Source organism: Wyeomyia smithii, chromosome 3 (assembly GCF_029784165.1).
Source record: "Wyeomyia smithii strain HCP4-BCI-WySm-NY-G18 chromosome 3, ASM2978416v1, whole genome shotgun sequence".
Taxonomy (NCBI): domain Eukaryota; kingdom Metazoa; phylum Arthropoda; class Insecta; order Diptera; family Culicidae; genus Wyeomyia; species Wyeomyia smithii.
In genome coordinates, this window is record NC_073696.1 from 114,990,426 (window position 1) to 115,008,835 (window position 18,410).

At 36.7% G+C, this 18,410-nt stretch overlaps 1 protein-coding gene across 3 annotated transcripts in view; it reads right to left on the reverse strand.

The window, feature by feature from the left end:
* LOC129730620 (uncharacterized) overlaps nt 1-7,869 on the reverse strand; it is a 31,527-nt gene extending 23,658 nt beyond the window's left edge. The window contains exon 1 of one of the 3 annotated variants that reach the window (XM_055690092.1): nt 7,517-7,869. The gene's annotated coding sequence lies outside the window, so the exon portion shown is untranslated. Of the gene's footprint in view, nt 1-7,476 lie in introns of all 3 variants that reach the window. The other 2 variants (XM_055690093.1, XM_055690094.1) reach the window with 2 other exon arrangements.
* Between the last annotated feature and the right edge of the window lie 10,541 nt (nt 7,870-18,410).

An 18,410-nucleotide genomic window follows, 5' to 3' on the forward strand; every position in this document is an offset into this window, starting at 1 on the left:
CTTAGTGTCATGATGGATACACACTTCCCTGGCTCGACTCATTCGACTTCTGATAACGCACAGGACTTCTATATAGTTCAGTCTAGCTCAATTCATGACAAGACTAGAGTTCAAGAAATAGCCAGTGTTATTTTCACGAGGTCAAGAGTTGAGTGGGCAGTGGATTCTTTCAAGCCCTTTAAATCGCCTGGACCGGATGGGATTTATCCAGTGCTCTTACAAAAGAGTAAGAATATTACAGTCCCCCTTCTGGTAGAGATGTTTAGGGCTAGCATGATACTAAGCTACATTCTTAGTAAATGGCGAGAAGTCCGCGTCATATTTATTTTTAAGGCTGGAAAACGTGACAGGACGAGTCCCAAAGCATACAGACCAATCAGTCTAGCGTCTGTCATTTGAAAAATGATGGAAAAAATCATCAATCTACATATCAAATTATCATATTTGAACAGTAGACCATTGAACAAATTCCAGTTTGCCTACCAAGCTGGTAAATCAACTGAAACAGCACTTCACACGTTGGTTTCAAAACTAGAAAAGTCTTTTGATGCCAAGGAAAGCTCACTGGCAGCTTTTCTTGATATTGAGGGAGCATTTGACAACGCCTCTCACGAATCTATAAAGAAAGCTATGATAAATCGGGGTTTTGACATATGCATCTCGAACTGGATACTTGCTATGTTAGACAATCGGTTAATCACAGCCAATTTAGGAAGATCAACTTTAACGAAAAAACCAACAAGAGGCTGCCCTCAAGGAGGGGTTTTATCTCCTTTATTGTGGTCTTTGGTAGTCGATGATCTTCTAAACAACTTAACAAACCTAGGTTATGAAGTCATTGGATTTGCTGATGATATTACCATCTTAGTTAGGGGCAAATGTGGGCCTACTATTACTAATAGAATGCAAACTGCCCTAAACTACACACTCAAATGGTGTAAGCAGGAAGGACTGAATGTTAATCCTTCTAAAACATTCATTATCCCATTCACAAGAAAAAGAAAGTATAATATTGCAACTCTAAAGTTGGGAGAAACACAGTTGGAGCTATCCAAGCAAACCAAGTACCTAGGTGTCATGCTTGACCATAAGCTTAACTGGAACGACCATCTGGAGTACGCAATCTCAAAAGCCAACAATGCTCTTTGGGCTTGCAGCAATACATTTGGTAAGAAGTGGGGATTCAAACCAAAGATGATTCATTGGATTTACTTGGCTATAGTGAGACCCAGAATAACTTATGCCTCATTAGTGTGGTGGCCTAAAACTACACAAACATCAGCTCAGAAAAAGCTGGATAAGCTACAACGTCTGGCATGCCTATCAATAACTGGAGCATTAGCAAGCGCACCATCCAAAGCCTTAGAAGTTCGTTTGTATCTTCTACCTTTGCATCAATATGTGCAACTTGAAGCGGAAAAAGCGGCTCTCAGGCTCAAACGCGTTAAAATTCTTCAGGAAGGGGATCTAGAAGGACACTTACGAATCCTCAAAGATTTTCAACTGAACAACTTAGTAACAATGCATGAAGACTGGATGGAATCCAAGACTAACTTCAATATTCCCTTCAAAGTGATTGAATTCTCTCGCAGCGAATGGGAAGAAGGAGGTCCTAAAACTCGCCCAGGATCACCCTTGTTTTTCACAGATGGCTCTAAAATGGGTGAATCTACTGGTGCTGGGGTTACTGGACCAGGAATTAATATATCAATTCCAATGGGACAGTGGCCCACAGTCTTCCAAACTGAAATAAATGCTATCCTAACATGCACAAATATTTGTTTAGCTAGAAAATATAGATATGCCAATATCTGTATTTTCTCTGATAGTCAAGCAGCTCTTAATGCACTTAAAGCCTATACATGCCAGTCGAAGTTAGTTTGGGATTGTATTTTATCCCCACGGGTGCCTGGTCACTGTGGTATAGAAGGAAATGAAAAAGCCGATCTCTTAGCAAGAATTGGTTCTTCAACTGCATTCTTCGGACCGGAGCCATTCTGTGGGGTTTCTACATCCTGCCTGAAATCAGAGCTCAGAGGCTGGGAAGCAATGATGATTGGTGCCAACTGGAGGGATACTTCCAATGCAATACAATCTAAACTATTCATTACACCTTGTAATAGAATCACCCGCAACCTCCTCAGTACAAATAAAGCTGATCTGAGTACGTTGACTGGCCTACTGACTGGACACTGTCCGAGTAGGTATCACCTTAAAAAAATAGGTAATCTGACAGAAGACATATGTCGCTTCTGTAATCTTGAAGTTGAAACTTCGGAACATCTACTGTGCCAATGCGACGCATTATTTCAGCAAAGACAGCGTATTTTTGGAAAAGGTGTCCTTACGCCTAACGAGGTATAGAATGCTGAACTAACAAAGGTAATGAACTTTATCAAAGAGGGCATTCCTTCTTGGGGGGAGATGCAAAGTCCTAGGGCGACCGTCACTGATACCCATAGTGATGGAACGAACAGACAGTGCATATATATTGGGGTGGGGAATCGTTATATGGAAAAAACGAAACTTGATAGCAGAAGGCCAGAATCAAGTTTTTTTGTTCTTTTTTGGGCCCCTAACAATCCTAAATTTATCGGAAGTCGATTGGTTTTGTCACCGCTTGGCGCATTGCATTTTAAATTTATATGGGGATTTGTATGGAGACAAAACCAATCGACTTCCGGTAAGTTAAGGGTTGTTTGGGGCCCCAAAAGGAACCAAAAAAGCTTGGTTCTGGAAAATCGATCATTTTTCCCCACCCTAATATATATTAACGCGGAGTATACCACAATATATCAAACTAATGGTAGCAGTGGTCATAAGCTCCTACAAGTGAAGAAGAAGAGTGTCAACGAATATCAACCCTGGTCGTTGCACATGGCAGGAATTGGTAGGTCCTGTTCCTGATTCCGTTGACCACTTTGTTAAACCTTTTTGGTGTCGTTTTTAGAAAAGACTATCTCATCTTTTCCAGAGGAATAGTTCGCAGTTTTTTGCGCTGGTAAAATCTCTTTTCGGCTGCGCAAGCCTCTCAACATCCCTCTCATCTGGCGTATCACACAATTTGCAGCCACCTGATATTGCTCCTACGTCACCCCCTGACATTGCACTGTTCGAACAAGTCTCCAACCGGTTCACCAATCCGTTCATTTAGGCGTCGTAAACAAATTACGTAACGCTAAAACTCTAGATTTCAGACCCCCTCCCCCCTATGTAACGATAAGTAACGTTCGACATGACTCCCTCCCCTAAAATAACGTAACACTGATCAGCCTGACCCCCCTCCAAAATTTTCAATTTCGAGTAAAGATCACAGCTACGTAACCGTCTCTAATACCCCCCCCCCTCCCTCCTACGTAACAATAAGTAACGCTGATTCAAACCACCCCCCCCCCCCTTCATGCATTAAGTAATTTGTGTCGACGCCTAACCTTCGGAGTGTACTCAATAGTAACTTTGTCAGCTGATAACCGCTGAACGTCCAGCCGTATCCACCACGAGGTCGCTTGCGGAGCTCCACTTAGGAGTGGACACGAATGTTCTGTTTCTCTTATATGACGAAACTGACACTTCGTTCACCTCTGTTGTCACCACTGTAATAGATAAGATATTTACAAGTCGTTCCCGCGATAGGATATCTAGTTCCGAACTCACGTTTACGCGTCTTCAGTGACCGCATATCCTAAATGGCTGCAATGCGACTACTACCTTGCCATTTCACAACTCTTTGGCTAAGTTGCCCGCGCATGCTGGCTCTAGTATAGTTCTGACACAGACAAACAGGTGCCACTCAATGACGATTTCATCGACCAGAAAAATAACGATTATTTTGAAATTTTGCTTAGTATAAGCAAGCGTGCACATTTATTATCAAAGACAAAAACCGTCAGTAATGCTGCTGGTATTGATTTAAGCAAGCACTCACACTCATTAGCAAAGACAAAAACTGTTTTACGAAAATAGGTTAGTAGGCAATAAGCTCACATGGTGGCGCATGAGTGTAACGTTTCGAATAAAGACGAAGATTTTTCAGGATTTTTCTTCGAAGAGGCACGTCTGTTTGTCTGTGTTTCTGATGTTCCTAGTAGCAAGTTTCCAATCATATATCCTCTTCGATCGCCTGAGTCGATTCGTGTTTACTTGTGAATGGTTAATAGTAGGGTACTTTCGGCATACCGCCTCACTATGGCTACGATTCTTAGTCTCGCGTATTGGATATAACTTTCGAGACAACGCATTCCTTAGCTTAGTTTTCAGCTCCAAATCAGACGCAGTTATATGCCGACCAATATGGGTAAACAGACGATTACGGTAACTCTTCTCAGTTAACATACTACTAAGATTTCCTCCGGGGCTTAGCCCCGATCGTATCCCCTTGATACCCCGAAGAGGTTGAAATAAAGAGTTACTCGGTTTACACTTATCAAATTTGATAATGAACCTGCATTTTATTTCTTTAATGCTTAGCACGGTCACAATAGCAAAAACGCGAAATAGAAAATTTTATATTAGAACAAAGTTTGTGCCAACTTCCGCTGGTCAGATTGTGTCATAAATCTTTATTTCGCGAAAAAAATTATACCATTTTTAGCGCTCAACTAATTGAGTTTTCGATATAAAGTTCTTCTATGTAGAAAAAAAAACCAAAATAGGGTATCGAACGTCTTCAGTAATGGTTTTCGTCGACAGGTTTCTGCTCGCTGTTAACAAATTCGGAACAGCCATATTGATTAGGGGCCATCCACATACAACGTGGGCATCTTTGGGGGGGGGGGGGGGTTGGCTAATGTCCAAGGTCCATACAATTTTTTTAGAATTTATATGGACAGTTGTCCACGGAGGGGGGGGTCAAAATCGTTAAAAATCTGTCCACGTGGTATGTGGATGGCCCCTTATTTATTATAAACAAATGCTTTTGATTTGAAAAACTATAGTATCAGAAAAAATAGAGAAGGTATCTCGATCAAACGATTAAAACAAACGGCTATCACAAATATATCTGAACTTGATAGACATAACAAAGCCTGTAATATTCTTGATATACCAGAATGATAGAAAGTACAGAATTATATCAAAATTTGTTATCATACACTTGAATGTTGAAGAGTGTTTTTCAAAAGCATATTTATAACAAAATTTGATATTCAATTAACAAAATATTGTACATTCTAACTAATTCTGATCTTTTCCTGCCAAAAACCCAACAAAACTTGCTTTAATTTGTAATAATTAGTAAGTTATTTTGATAGAAATTATGATATTAACTATTAACAAGACCAAGTTTTAGTTTTAGAACACAATTTGATACAAAAAGTTCGTAACAAAATATCAAAATTTGTCATAATCCTAATGTTTTTGGCTGATTGGGATATTACTACTTGAAACTAAATGACCAGTGAATCAAATCAACAATTTGTGTACGAAATTGTCTCATACATATTTTTTAGGGAAAAATGCTAAGGTTTCGATAACATAAAACATGGGTCCGCAATTCGTAATGAATTGTTTAGGTAACGGAACGTACCGGCGAATCCAGAAACTAAAATAGATAGAGAAAATCGAAGTAAATTATTGAAAAATCTCAAAAATAATCTATACAATTTTCAAACCATTTTTTGCAGACCTACAAAACACACACTGTATCGGAGAGTAGCCGCAAAAACCGATCTGTTCAATATCCACGCGAATTAGCAAATTACTTGAGCGAGTTAGTCTCTGATCTGAAAATCTAAAACTTTTTTGATATGTTGACTACCACACAATTGCACGGTCTATTAAACATGATTATTTTCCTCAAGACTAACTTTCCCAGTAAAGCGCACAGTGCGTAGACTGATAGACATAAATAAAACTATCTTTTTTTTTTGTTTCGGTCCATCAAGTACTCAGAACTATTATTTCTACATTGTAAACATTTATCAATAGTATTTGATAAGTAATACGACTTTGAATACAGAGTTCCAGGAGCAAGAATTTTCGACAAAAATCTGTACCAAATCTGAAAAAAAACAACTTTCACGACACTTGTTCATTGTTTTGAAAAAACTGTGACTGCATTGACTCTGTTGATATTAGTTTGAACTGCTAACTCGCTTGTCAATAAAACTCTTGGATCGCGTTAATTCTATTGTAACTGTCACCAAGTTTTATCTTTTTTCTATCAATTCAAAAAATCAGTACCTATCTCACTTTTTCACAAAAATCTGTAATCTGTACAGCGAAAAATCTGTATCGAAAAAAAAACGAGAAAATCTTTAGGTTTCTAGGTACGTAGGTAAATCTGTACAGTTGGCGAGTTGCAACTCCGTGTAGAATTTCTTACCGCCTGGTAAAAATGTAATGCGAGCAAAAAGGACTTCTCAGTTGTTTTTGATGAGCTTTCGTAAACTTGAAAAATTGTTTGTGTATGGTTGATTGATGAAATTGTAGGATATAAATATAGAGCATATTTTTGATATCCAATTATGATTTCCTTTGAATCTTTTATTCGGATTTTAGAAATATGTAACATAAACAAGAGGCCTTCCGTATCATCGGGGAGAACTTTTCAAAGGCAGAATCATTTTTAGTGTAAATAGCTCAAATCTGAACTTCTGCTATCTTCAGTTGAAAGGCAGGCGAATCCTAATGAGTTACAGATATGAACTCGGAACACAAACACAGCTAGGAAAAAGAAAATGAGAACAAAATATTCATGGAATAACTCACCCGTTGCATCATTTGATTACGAAATAATTTCTTGCACTATGCTACAGAAGTATGGCAACACAGCAAAGAGTAATCCTGCCTGTGCAATCATTGTGTATATATGTTATGTACGTACTCCGGAGGGTACAGCAAGCAATCATACTTTCAACAAAATTGACAGGTGACATAAGTGCTTCAAGAGAATCAAAAAAAAAAAACATTTTCAGAGGCGTGACAAAAAACACCGAAGCAGATCGTGTTAGAAATTTTTCCAGATGGCGTCCACATTTAATGTGGACCGAACTACCTCACCGCAGAGGATTTCTGTATATGAAAAATATAGGTCATGGTTTCATCCCACCTATCCTCGTCGTAGGCGCGCAAAAACTAGTGTATTTTTGGGTTCCAACTGTGTCATATCGACATCAGAGCAAGAGAACTAAAGATGCGCTGACAATGATAAAAGCTGACTATTGCCGGAAGGCGGATACTGGCTAACAACCAAACTGCTACTAGTTTACATAATCGCCTATTTTTGTGTTCCACGACGTTCACTACAATACTGGCTTCTCAAGTTATTGATGATCTAGATTTCCATTTATCAGACCTTGAAATCAGAACAAAAAGAAATGAATACTTAATCAAATGGAATAAATGTTACTGAAACAAAAATAACTTTCGCAGCACACTTCCGGAAATATCCTTGTGTTCGAAGCCACAATAAATATCGATTATTAGCAACACACTAATCTTTACCAAGAATCAAACACAGGCAGCTTAATTATTCACCTTAATTTAACGATTTCCTCGGGGAAATCTGCAAACTTACATTTAGTGAAAATGGGCGTAGGAAAACTCCACGAAAGCGGTACCGATCGTAACTTTTTTCGCAATCACAATTCCACTTGACACAACAAAGTAATTTAACATACGAATACTCTTTAGTTAACAAGTTCACAATTTCATCCCGATAAACACTTTTCACCCGTGAAATATTGTGCTCTAACGGTGCGGACGGCCATATTTATGAAAAGAAGAACAATGTTTTGACGTGACTATCCCGCACGAAATGTGTGATATAACTCGGTAAACTTTCTTTGTAGCAAGGCATCGATAACATTTCCTTTTTTTTCGCAAAAACCGATGAAAAAGGATATTTCCGAATAAGCGCCAGTAACGAGAGTGGGATGGAAAGCAAATGTTTACGTCGTACGGCGCAAACTCCTCCGAACGGTTAGCAAGCAAGCGGGCTCGCAACCCCTGCCACCCCCTGAGAGGGGCAGTGTTTTGGTATTTTCGGAGCAGCTTTCTGCACTCCCTGCGATGACAACGGTTCGAAGGAATGTTTATATTTCTTCCATGCGAATCAAGCCGGCTCGCTATACGTACCTACATGTGGCTCTCAATGTTTCTGGCCGAGTTCTGAATGGAGCTGAAAGTATGGTAGCTGCGCAAGTCCGGGTTCAACGTCAAATGATTTTGACATTAACGGATGTTAAGATTGAGACCGAAAGCTACTATCCGTGCGGGTACGATTTGATTCCGGCCTGTCTGGAATTGAGTCAATTGGGTTATTTTTGGTCACTATGTAGTTTGGTTTCATGTTCCAATTTCTAATGCAAGTGTTTGATTTATTTGTCATTTATACTTATTTGTAAGGTTCATAATGTTCTTGTAATAATGTTTTACCTTTGTTATACAAAACAAAGGTTATAAAATCGGTCGAAAAACGCAAAATAGATCCAAGATCCAGAGGGCCGAATCGTATATACCATTCGACTCAGCTCGACGAACTGAGCAATGTCTGTCCGTGTGTATGTGTGTGTAAGTGTGTGTGTATGTATGTTGTCTGTATGTATGTGCCGCAAAAAACTAACGCACCTTTCTTACAGAACGCAATATCCGATTTTGATGATCTTATACGCAAATGAAAGCTACTGTTCTCCCCCAGAATGCTACCGAGTGGATTTTCGATTAGTGGCTTAGATTTTGAATTATTGATCAAAGAGTATTTTTTATATGAAACATATCACTTTAAACGCAAAATGAATGGCACGGAGAGCCAATCAATTACCAATCGACTCAGATCGACGAACTGAACAATTTCTGTATGTATGTGAATGTGCGCCTGAATGTATGTATGTGTAAATATGTTGTTTATATGTGTAGTATATCAAAATCAACAAAAAAAAATAACAGAAAAAAACACCCTTTTTACAGACCGCCTATTCCGATTTTGATGTTCGCATGCTCAAATGAAAGCCCCAGAGCTTTTTGAAAATCATACTGAGTGCGTTTTTTTATTGGTTTCTTGAACTGTAGAGTTCTGACCAAAGTATTTTTTAGACATGGGATATTTTACTTTCTGGATAATTTATCTCTCTCCATGCTTTTTCTTCTCCTCTAGGTATCCCTCTTTTTTCGTATCGCTATTTATTTCTCAGAAGAAATCAACAATCATCGACAACTTTGCATAATTTTTACACTTTTCGTAGTGCGTCTTAACTGGTGTAAATAAATTAATTTTAGAGAAAATTGCAATGCTTTTTCAGCTTCTTTTCTTGCTTGTGAAGCTTCCGACCACAATTTCTTTAAAATATATATTAAATTGTACGTTGAACTCAGATTTGCGAAGAATAAGAAGCTTTTACAGCCTTCGGGGAGCATTGAAACAAAATCTGATCCCACAATGTGCAAATGTAACACAATTAGCGATGCATATATTGCAGATGCAGAAAACATAAAAAAAAAATCGCTGTTTTGTTTGCAATGCTACGTTTTGAACAGCTGGAAAATGTTTCTGTTGAACTTTCATTTGATGTTTAATATTAGGTTCTAAATATACGTTTAACTTATGACCAAGAATTTAAAAAATTGTGAACATCGAGATGCGATCATTTGCAGTTTGGATGAAACTAAAGCAACTTTACATGGCTATACACGTTTACTAGTGTGCGCAGGGGGAAAGTCACTTATTCCTATGATATAATACACTACGCTCATATAAGATATAAATATTGGTTTCTAATTTAAGACAAAGTGCAAACATGTTATTCAATTTCTCGTTATCGCAGGAAGTTTCATAAAGTCTTTATTTCAGATTTTATCCTACAGCCTAGGCCTTCGAAAAGAATAATGTTCTCGTCTACACTCCGAAAATCCAAATCTCTCGAATGTCGCGAAAACCTTCATATTCAGATTATGCATTTGAGATAGAATTGAATTGACAACTTTCGTCAATAGTTTTATCTTTTTCCTTTGAAATGGTGATCTGAGGTAAGTAGAAGTTTGCTTCAATTCGTAAAAAAGACTTTATGCTGATTCATAATTCTAGGTCCTGCGATTTCTAAAAATAATGCGAATGTGGTATTCAAACCTAGATTATGGGGAATTAGAAAAATTAGAACAGCCTCGAACTAACATACATATTCGCTGTTCTAGTATGAAATCAGCATCTTTGTTATCTATTACTATTTACTGTTTACTGTTTCTGTTAATTTAATAAAAAAAATCTGTTGCTTCAATCCAGCATTCAAAAATGGGTTCCCGATTGAAAAAATAAGACTCATATACTCCAGTGATAACATCCATAATATTTTCGAAAACCATGTCAAGCTATAGTTCTAAGATCGTTTTTGGTTCACCTTCTGAAAATTATTTTTTGAATTCATTTTATTCATAATTGAAATTGGATTTACGTTGCTATACGATTTGTGATTTACTGGCCTAATAAGTATACAATTATAGTTAGTATAACAAAGGTTTCTGCGCCACTAGGTGGATTAATTTAGGATTTTCAAATTTAAATACGCTTTTGCCAATTTATTTTGATGCATTTCTAAATATGAAAATTATAAAATCCCTATTATGTATACGTGGACTGCAGAAAACAACAAGTAAAACGAAAAACTCGTATCTGCGAGAAAATTGTTTCAAAAATTTTAAATGCTATAGGAGAGTTGAATGGAATTCTCTCTTTGATTCTATTCTAGATTGACGCTTTTTTTAAATATGTCGAAATAAACTTTGTCCTTTCATACTTTCTTGCTTCCATTTGTTCTAAGTATGTTCTGAGTGATACTTGAAATACTCTGATAAGCACAGATTTATTCAAAGATCACAAACTAAAAAATTGAGCAGCTTTATACTGCCAATAATCGCATATCAGTCCCATCTAGAAAATCATCGAGTTGAATAAACCGCGCTTGAAGATATTTTTCTTGTTTTGGGTATTTCACCTGTTGGGGGTGGGTTATTCTTATTTGTTCGTCATAATGTAATGCATTAGACCTCAACCATAACTCCACCATTAAAAAATTGCCTTTTTCGTGAAAATATCAATGAAAAATAAGGAAGAGATATGCGATTATTCGGGCCATCAAGTAGCAAAATAATCGCAAACCAGTCTCTCTATTTATTGCTCGGTGTAGAAGTAGTCATATTTTTCTCAAGTATTTTGAATATGGGCAGACGTTTATGGCCGCAGACAGCTTCTAAATATTCTGCATGACGAATGGCGGAGACGTCCACCCATTACTTACCACGACTTTAAGGTCGTTGTTGAAAAAGCAAAATATAAGGTTGAAGTCTTGGATATGCTACTGAATAATTTCCTTTCTTACGTTATCAGTGTTTCGCAATACGTGCTGGATAAAATTATTCCGCATTAGCCCGTGCATTTAGTATATTGGAAAAGTGTTATTAAGAAAGGGAAGTTTCCAATTTCATTACAATAGTTTTTTGACGGAATACGACGGCTATGGAAGGAGGCACAAGCTGTTTTACCTTTGTTATACTAAACAAAGGTTATAAAATCGGTCGAAAAACGCAAAATAGATCCATGATCCCGAGGGCCGAATCGTATATACCATTCGACTCAGCTCGACGAACTGAGCAATGTCTGTTCGTGTGTATGTGTGTGTGTGTGTGTATGTATGTATGTTGTCTGTATGTATGTGCTGCAAAATACTAACGCACCTTTCGTACAGAACGCAATATCCGATTTTAATGATCTTATACGCAAATGAAAGCTAAATTTAACTTTTAAGGCAAAATGAATGGCACGGAGAGCCATGTGTTGTATACCAATTTACTCAGATCGACGAATTGAACAATTTTTGTATGTTTGTGTATGTGTGCCTGTACGTATGTATGTGTTAATATGTTGTTTATATGTGTAGTATATCAAAATCGACTCAAAAAAGAAAAATAACAAAAAAACACTCTTTTTACAGAACGCTTATTCCGATTTTGATGTTCACATGCTCAAATGAAAGCCCAAGAGCTCTTTTAAAATTATACTGAGTGCGATCTTTTATTGGTTGCTTGAACTGTAGAGTTTTGACCACAGTATATTTTAGAGGGGATATTTTACTTTCTGGATAATTTTGCTCTCTCACTGCTCTTTGCTCTTCTCTATCCCTCTTTTTTTCGTATCGCTATTTATTTCTCAAAAGAAATCAACAATCATGGACAACTTTTCATAATCTTTACACTCTTTGTAGTGCGTCTTAACTGGTGTAAATAAATTACCCTTAAGCTTTTTCTTGAAAATTCAAACCAGATTTTAGAAGAAACTACAATGCTTCCTTAGCTCCTTTTCTTCCGAAGCTCCCGTCCTTACTTCTTATGAAATATATACTAAATTGTACGTTGAACCAAGATTTGCGAAGAGTAAGAAACATTTACAGCTTTCGGGAGCCAAGCATTGTAGCGAAATCTGATCCCACAGTGTGCACATGTAACATTTTGAAAAGCTTTACCAAAGATGTATAGACCTATTAACGTACGAATGTGTTAGTGCCCCCGTTGAGAAAAACACAAATGGATCGCTGTTTCGCTTGCAATGCTACGTTTTGAACAGCTGGAAAATTTTTCAGTTGAATACTTGTTTTATATTTGAAATTTGTGACCAGGAATCTAAAGTAGTTGGTGAACGTAATCGGAAAAATTAGGAAAAAGTGTTGAAGCAACTCTACATGGCTATACACGTTTACTAATGTGCGCAGGTGAAAAGTCACTAATCTCTATGAATGATACAATATGCTCATGTATGATATAAATATTGCTTTCTAATTTAAGACTAAGTGCAAACAGAGTATCCATGTTATTCCACTTCTCGTCATCGCAGCAAGATTTAAAAAAGGCTTTATTTCGGATTTTTTCATACAGCCTAGGCCTTCGAAAACAATAATGCTCTCGCCTACACTCTGAAAATCCAAAATTCTCAAAGATCGTGGAGAACCTTTATTTTCAGATAATGCATTTGAGATAGGATTCACTTGACAACTTTTTGCTATATTTTTTTCCTGTATAATTCTAAACTATATTTCGAGAGCAGGTTTGTGAAAGTTTCAATTTGTAAAAAACTTGATGCTGATTCATAAATCTAGGTCCTGCGATTTCTGAAAATAAAGCGAATGAGTAGAACCGTATTAAACTAACATTCATGTTTGCTGTTCTAGTATGAAATCAGCATCATTGTTATCTATTACTGTTTCCCCACGTTCGATTATCTAAAAAAAAATTCAATTACTTCTAGCCAGCATTTAAAAATTGGTTTGTGATCGAAAAAATAAGACTCATGTACTCCAGTGATAACATTTGCGAAAACCACGTCAAGCTTTAATTCAATGATCGTCTTTGGTTAACTCTCTGAAAACTATCTTTTGAATTCATTTCATTCAAAATTGAAATTGGACTTACGATGGTATACGATTTGTAAGTGACTGGCCAAATATGTATAAAGTAATAGTTAGTATAACAAAGGTTTCTGCACCACTAGGTGGATTAATTTAGGTTTTAACTAAGCAACTAAAAACGATTTCTTTTGAGCTCTGACGATTTCAACTTGAAGGATCATTTGAAGTGAGCAGATCATCGAAACAAGTGCTTGCCCACAGGAACTTAACCCCTCACAGAAAGCAACTTTACTCAATGCTATTATCCCTCTGAATGACGAAACCAATAACCTTTCGGTAACGAACGTTCAGAAAAAGTTGCAGTTTCATTGTCTACGTGAAATTAACTTTTGTATGGAATTTATCTGAAACAACCTTGCATTTATTGATTATTTGATGATTTTTAACAGAGCAGAATCATTTCAAATCGCCTGGAAATACGCGAAAATTTAATCGACCATTTTTGATTTGAATGAAACTTTGCACACGAATTTGGCTTAGCAAACTGAGCATTTTTCAAAGATGGAGAGATTTTTTACACCCATCAGTTACATTCTAAAAGGGCGTATGCCTTTTGGCAGAGGTTTTATTCGAAGCATTGTAGCCCAGAAACCGTTGGTTGTATAGAAAAACTGTCTGAGAATGAGTTGTAGGGAATTAAAAATGCACCATAAAAAAATATACACTGTACAAAAAAAAATTTTTTTGGCCAAAAAAAAAAGAGTTAATTTTTTTTTTTAAAGAAGTTTGACGTTAATACGCAACTTTTAAAAAAAGTCCAGGATGGAAAAATGAAAACTATTTTTTTATGGTAGATTAATTTTTTTATGAAAATTCTAATTCAAACATTTTTCAAAATATTTGTATTTTGATGATTTTCAAAGATGCAGAGAGTCATTTTAAATTAAAAAGCTCTTGGTAGTAAACATTCTAAAGGCATTGGTTTTCGAGTTATTTTTAATTTAAGCTCGAAAATTTATAATTATTTAGGAAAATACACGCTTTTCTCTAATTTGTCCATGGTTCTCCAGCAAAAACCATACGTTCATTGGAATGCTTGAGCAAAAATATACAGTTCATTCTTTGACAACAAAACGATTTGGCGAACGGTTCTCAAGAAAAGAGTTAAATGTTCTAAGTGATATAAATATATATAAGAATCAAATATTTATTTTCGAGTTTTATTATCTTGAGAACATATTTTTCATGTCATAGATACTTTACAGAACTAGTTTCACTTTATATTTAATATACATCATAAGTAAATGATTGGTCATCTTTTGGAAACATCTTCGTTTGTATCTTATTTTCTGAAATCGGAACAAAAGAGTAATACTTTTGTGTGGCAGCTATTATTATAGATTTTTTGAAAATATTGCTCCATTCTGTTACTCCTTGTTCATATTCTTCATATGATACCCAACTAAATGACATTTTTGATGAATTTTTATTACTTTTCTGATTAGACCAATCATACAATTCTTTTGCGCTTGTAATGGGATGTTCAGGTTCTTTAGCTAAACTTGCATTTCCTGCCATTCGTTTTAATATGCCACCAATTGCATCGCATGGGCCTTTACCATGAGAAGTCGCAAAAAAATGCCACTCCGCATCGACGTTTTATTTTGTTGCAAAGTTTTTTCTATTTTTATATTGTGAGGCAGCTCCATCAGACATTAATATCACTTTTTTCAACTCTATTGTTGTTTTCAAAAAACTCATTAATTTGGCGATGAATACCTGAACCGCAACAGAATCATGAGATTCTGATTCAGTGAGTGTTCCAGATTCTGAATAGTAAACAACGAAGGGATGAATGGTGGCTTGACTATCATTCCAATAACTACACGAATCACAAATTGATAAGGACGTATTAAAATGAGCTTGACTGTACAATATTTTTAATTTTGCGATAACGTTTTCGTTTAATTTGCGTAAGCTTGATGAGCACCGATGATCAGGAAAGGGTTTACAGCATTTGGGCTTGGTGTATTCCATTTTCACTTTATTCGTCTTCACAAAATGCAAACTGTTACTAACACATCTGGAGTAGTGCAATCGTATTTATAAACGAAAACAGATATTATAAGTAACCCAGTAGTTATTGGTTGCGTACTTTACAAACAGTTATTATTAGTAAACAAGTAGGTAGTGTTGCACGACAAACATATTTTTTTATTAAACATTCGGCAAGGGGAAACGTGTAGGTAGGCTAAGGTTTAGCGCTTGAGTTATTTATCCAATCGTTTTGTTCTCGGAGAATGAATTGTATATTTTCGATCAAGCATTCCAATGAACGTATGGTTTTTGCTGGAGAACCATGGACAAATTAAGAAAAACGGGTATTTTCCGAAATAATAATAATTTTTTGAGCTTAAATTAAAAATAACTCGAAAACCGATGCCTTTAGAATGTTTACTACCAAGAGCTTTTTGATTTAAAATGACTCTCTGCATCTTTTAAAATCATCAGAATACAAATATTTTGAAAAATGTTTAAATTAGAATTTTCATAAAAAAATTAATCTACCATAAAAAAAATATTTTTCATTTCTCCATCCTGGACTTTTTTTTAAAGTTGCGTATTAACGTCAAGCTTCTTTAAAAAAAAATAAAAAAAAATTCAACTCTTTTTTTTTAAATTGAAATTTAATGTTTATTTTTAATTTATTTTGGTCAAAAAAATTTTTTTTTTGTACAGTGTATATTTTTTTATGGTGCATTTTCAATTCCCTACAACTCATTCTCAGACAGTTTACGGATACGAGGCTGTGGGAGTGTCAAAATAAACCAGAATGAGCTGTCATTGACTGTCAATTTGAACCAAGGGAAAACATAGCGTTTTTTGTAAAGAGTATTGTTATAACTAAAAGGTATCAGAAGGTATCTTTAGTGCGACCCTGCGAGTACGACCCATCTTCACTAGTTTGGCTTTCACATCAACTGTCCTGGAGATTACGAATTGAAAGAGTTTGTAAGGTCGCTTGATTGGGAAGACGGCTGCTGACTTGGATATGTCAATCCGGTTTGCCCACACCATCATTACGAAGGATCTAGGAAAAAAGCCGTACAAAAACGCAAAGTTCACAGGGTAACGGAGGCTACTACGAAGAAGAGGCTTGATAGAGCCCAAGTGATACTTTCGCGGCGCGATGGTCAGAAGTTCGTGTTTTCTGATGAGAAATTTTTCATCTTGCAACAGCCCCACAATTCCCAAAATGATCTGCTGTAGGCGTCGACGTTAGCCAGTCCCTGTCCCACTCCCGCGATTCCAGGGCGTTGCGTCAGTGAAAGTTTGGGAGGCCTTATCTAGGTGTGGGAAGCTCCCACTGGTGTTAATCAAGAAAAACGGTTTTGGAGAAGGTTGTGGCCTCGGCAATTCGGGTCCTCTAGGGGACGGATAATTACGTCTTTCAACAGGACGGCGCATCGGTCAACAGCTTTCCGGAATTTTATCCCCTACTCTTCATTATAAACCAATTTAAAAAGCTCATTTTCAAGATCAGAAACGAGAAACGTCTAATGCTCGTCATGTAGCATGAAGTGGGGATATGATGCTTCAGAATGCCGTAATCTCCACTTATTTTCAATGCCATAATCTAAACACATTTTTGTGAAAGTGTATGAAAGCATTTTGTTAAATTGGATTTTTAAACAAAACAAAATACTAATAATATTTTGCTAACTATTAGAAATCAGAAAAGTTTCGTAGTTGCTATTAATTCTATTGCCCAATTTTGCTTAGTGAAAGACTAGAATTGTATTGAGATTCAATGAAAAGCAAAGCAAACCAAAGTCTTTGTGCTACATTCCGATCCGGAACTAGACCTTCTGTTTATTATACGCAGGCTTCGCAGCCAACTGTAAAGTGTACAAGACAATTGCGGAGCTAGCGCTACGATCCTACTGACACTAACAGTCTCTCTCGAACCGGGATTCTAACATACGTCGACTGGCTTGTTATAGACTGTTCCGAAAATTATAAATACATATTCTTTCTTGAATAAAACAAAAAATACAGGATTTTTCGGTTCATTTTATTCTGAAATATAGATAATAAGTGTTTTCTTTCCAGTTTCAATTCAAGTTGGGATCATTTTTCGTAGGATACGCGAGTTCTCTAACTTTTCTCTTAACACTACTCATAAGTTTTTGCACAGTGTGTTCTCCGACCATTTTTACCACTTTAAACCAATCTTTTTTAAATTTTTCAACATTGTCCGCTGGTTTGACATATTTCCTCAGCTTTGCCTTGGTCAAAGCCCAAAAAGCTTCAATAGGGCGAATTTCAGGGCAGTTTGGAGGATTCATCTCCTTTGGGACACATGCGACATTATTTGTTTTATACCACCCTAGTGCATCCTTAGAGTAATGGCAGGAAGCAAGATCGGGCCAAAAGATTGGAGGATTGTTATGCTGCTTAACCATGGGTAACAACCTTTTCTGCAAACACTCTTTCACGTAAATTTTACCATTCATTGTGTCTTTCGTAATGAATGGACGAGATATTTTCCCACATTCACAAATGACCTGCCAAACCATTACCTTCTTGCCGAATTTTTCGGTGTAAATGGCTTTCACTGGTCCAGGGACATCCTTTCCCTTCAGTGATGTATAAAATTGCGGTCCTGGCAGAGTCTTATAGTCCAGTTTTATGTAGGTTTCGTCATCCATGATAACACACCCCATTTTTTTGGTCAGAAGTTTGTCATAAAGCTTCCGAGCTCTCGGTTTCACAGATTCAGCTTGTTTTGGATTTTGTTTTGGCTGCTTCTGCTTCCGACGGGTCTGCAGATTCATTCTTCCCTTGGCACGCATAACGTTTCTCGCCGAGGTTCCAAGCTTTCTCGCCACATCTCGTACTGATACTGAAGGATGCCGCTTGTAGTGTTCCTTAACCTTTTTGTCCATTGTGGGATCAACAGGCCCGGGTTTTCTACCACGTCTTGGGGCATCACAATACTTCCGCAATGCGGTTTGAACTGCTCCGACACTTATACCTTCTTCTCTGGCTAATTTTCTTATAGAAAAACCACTCACGGTG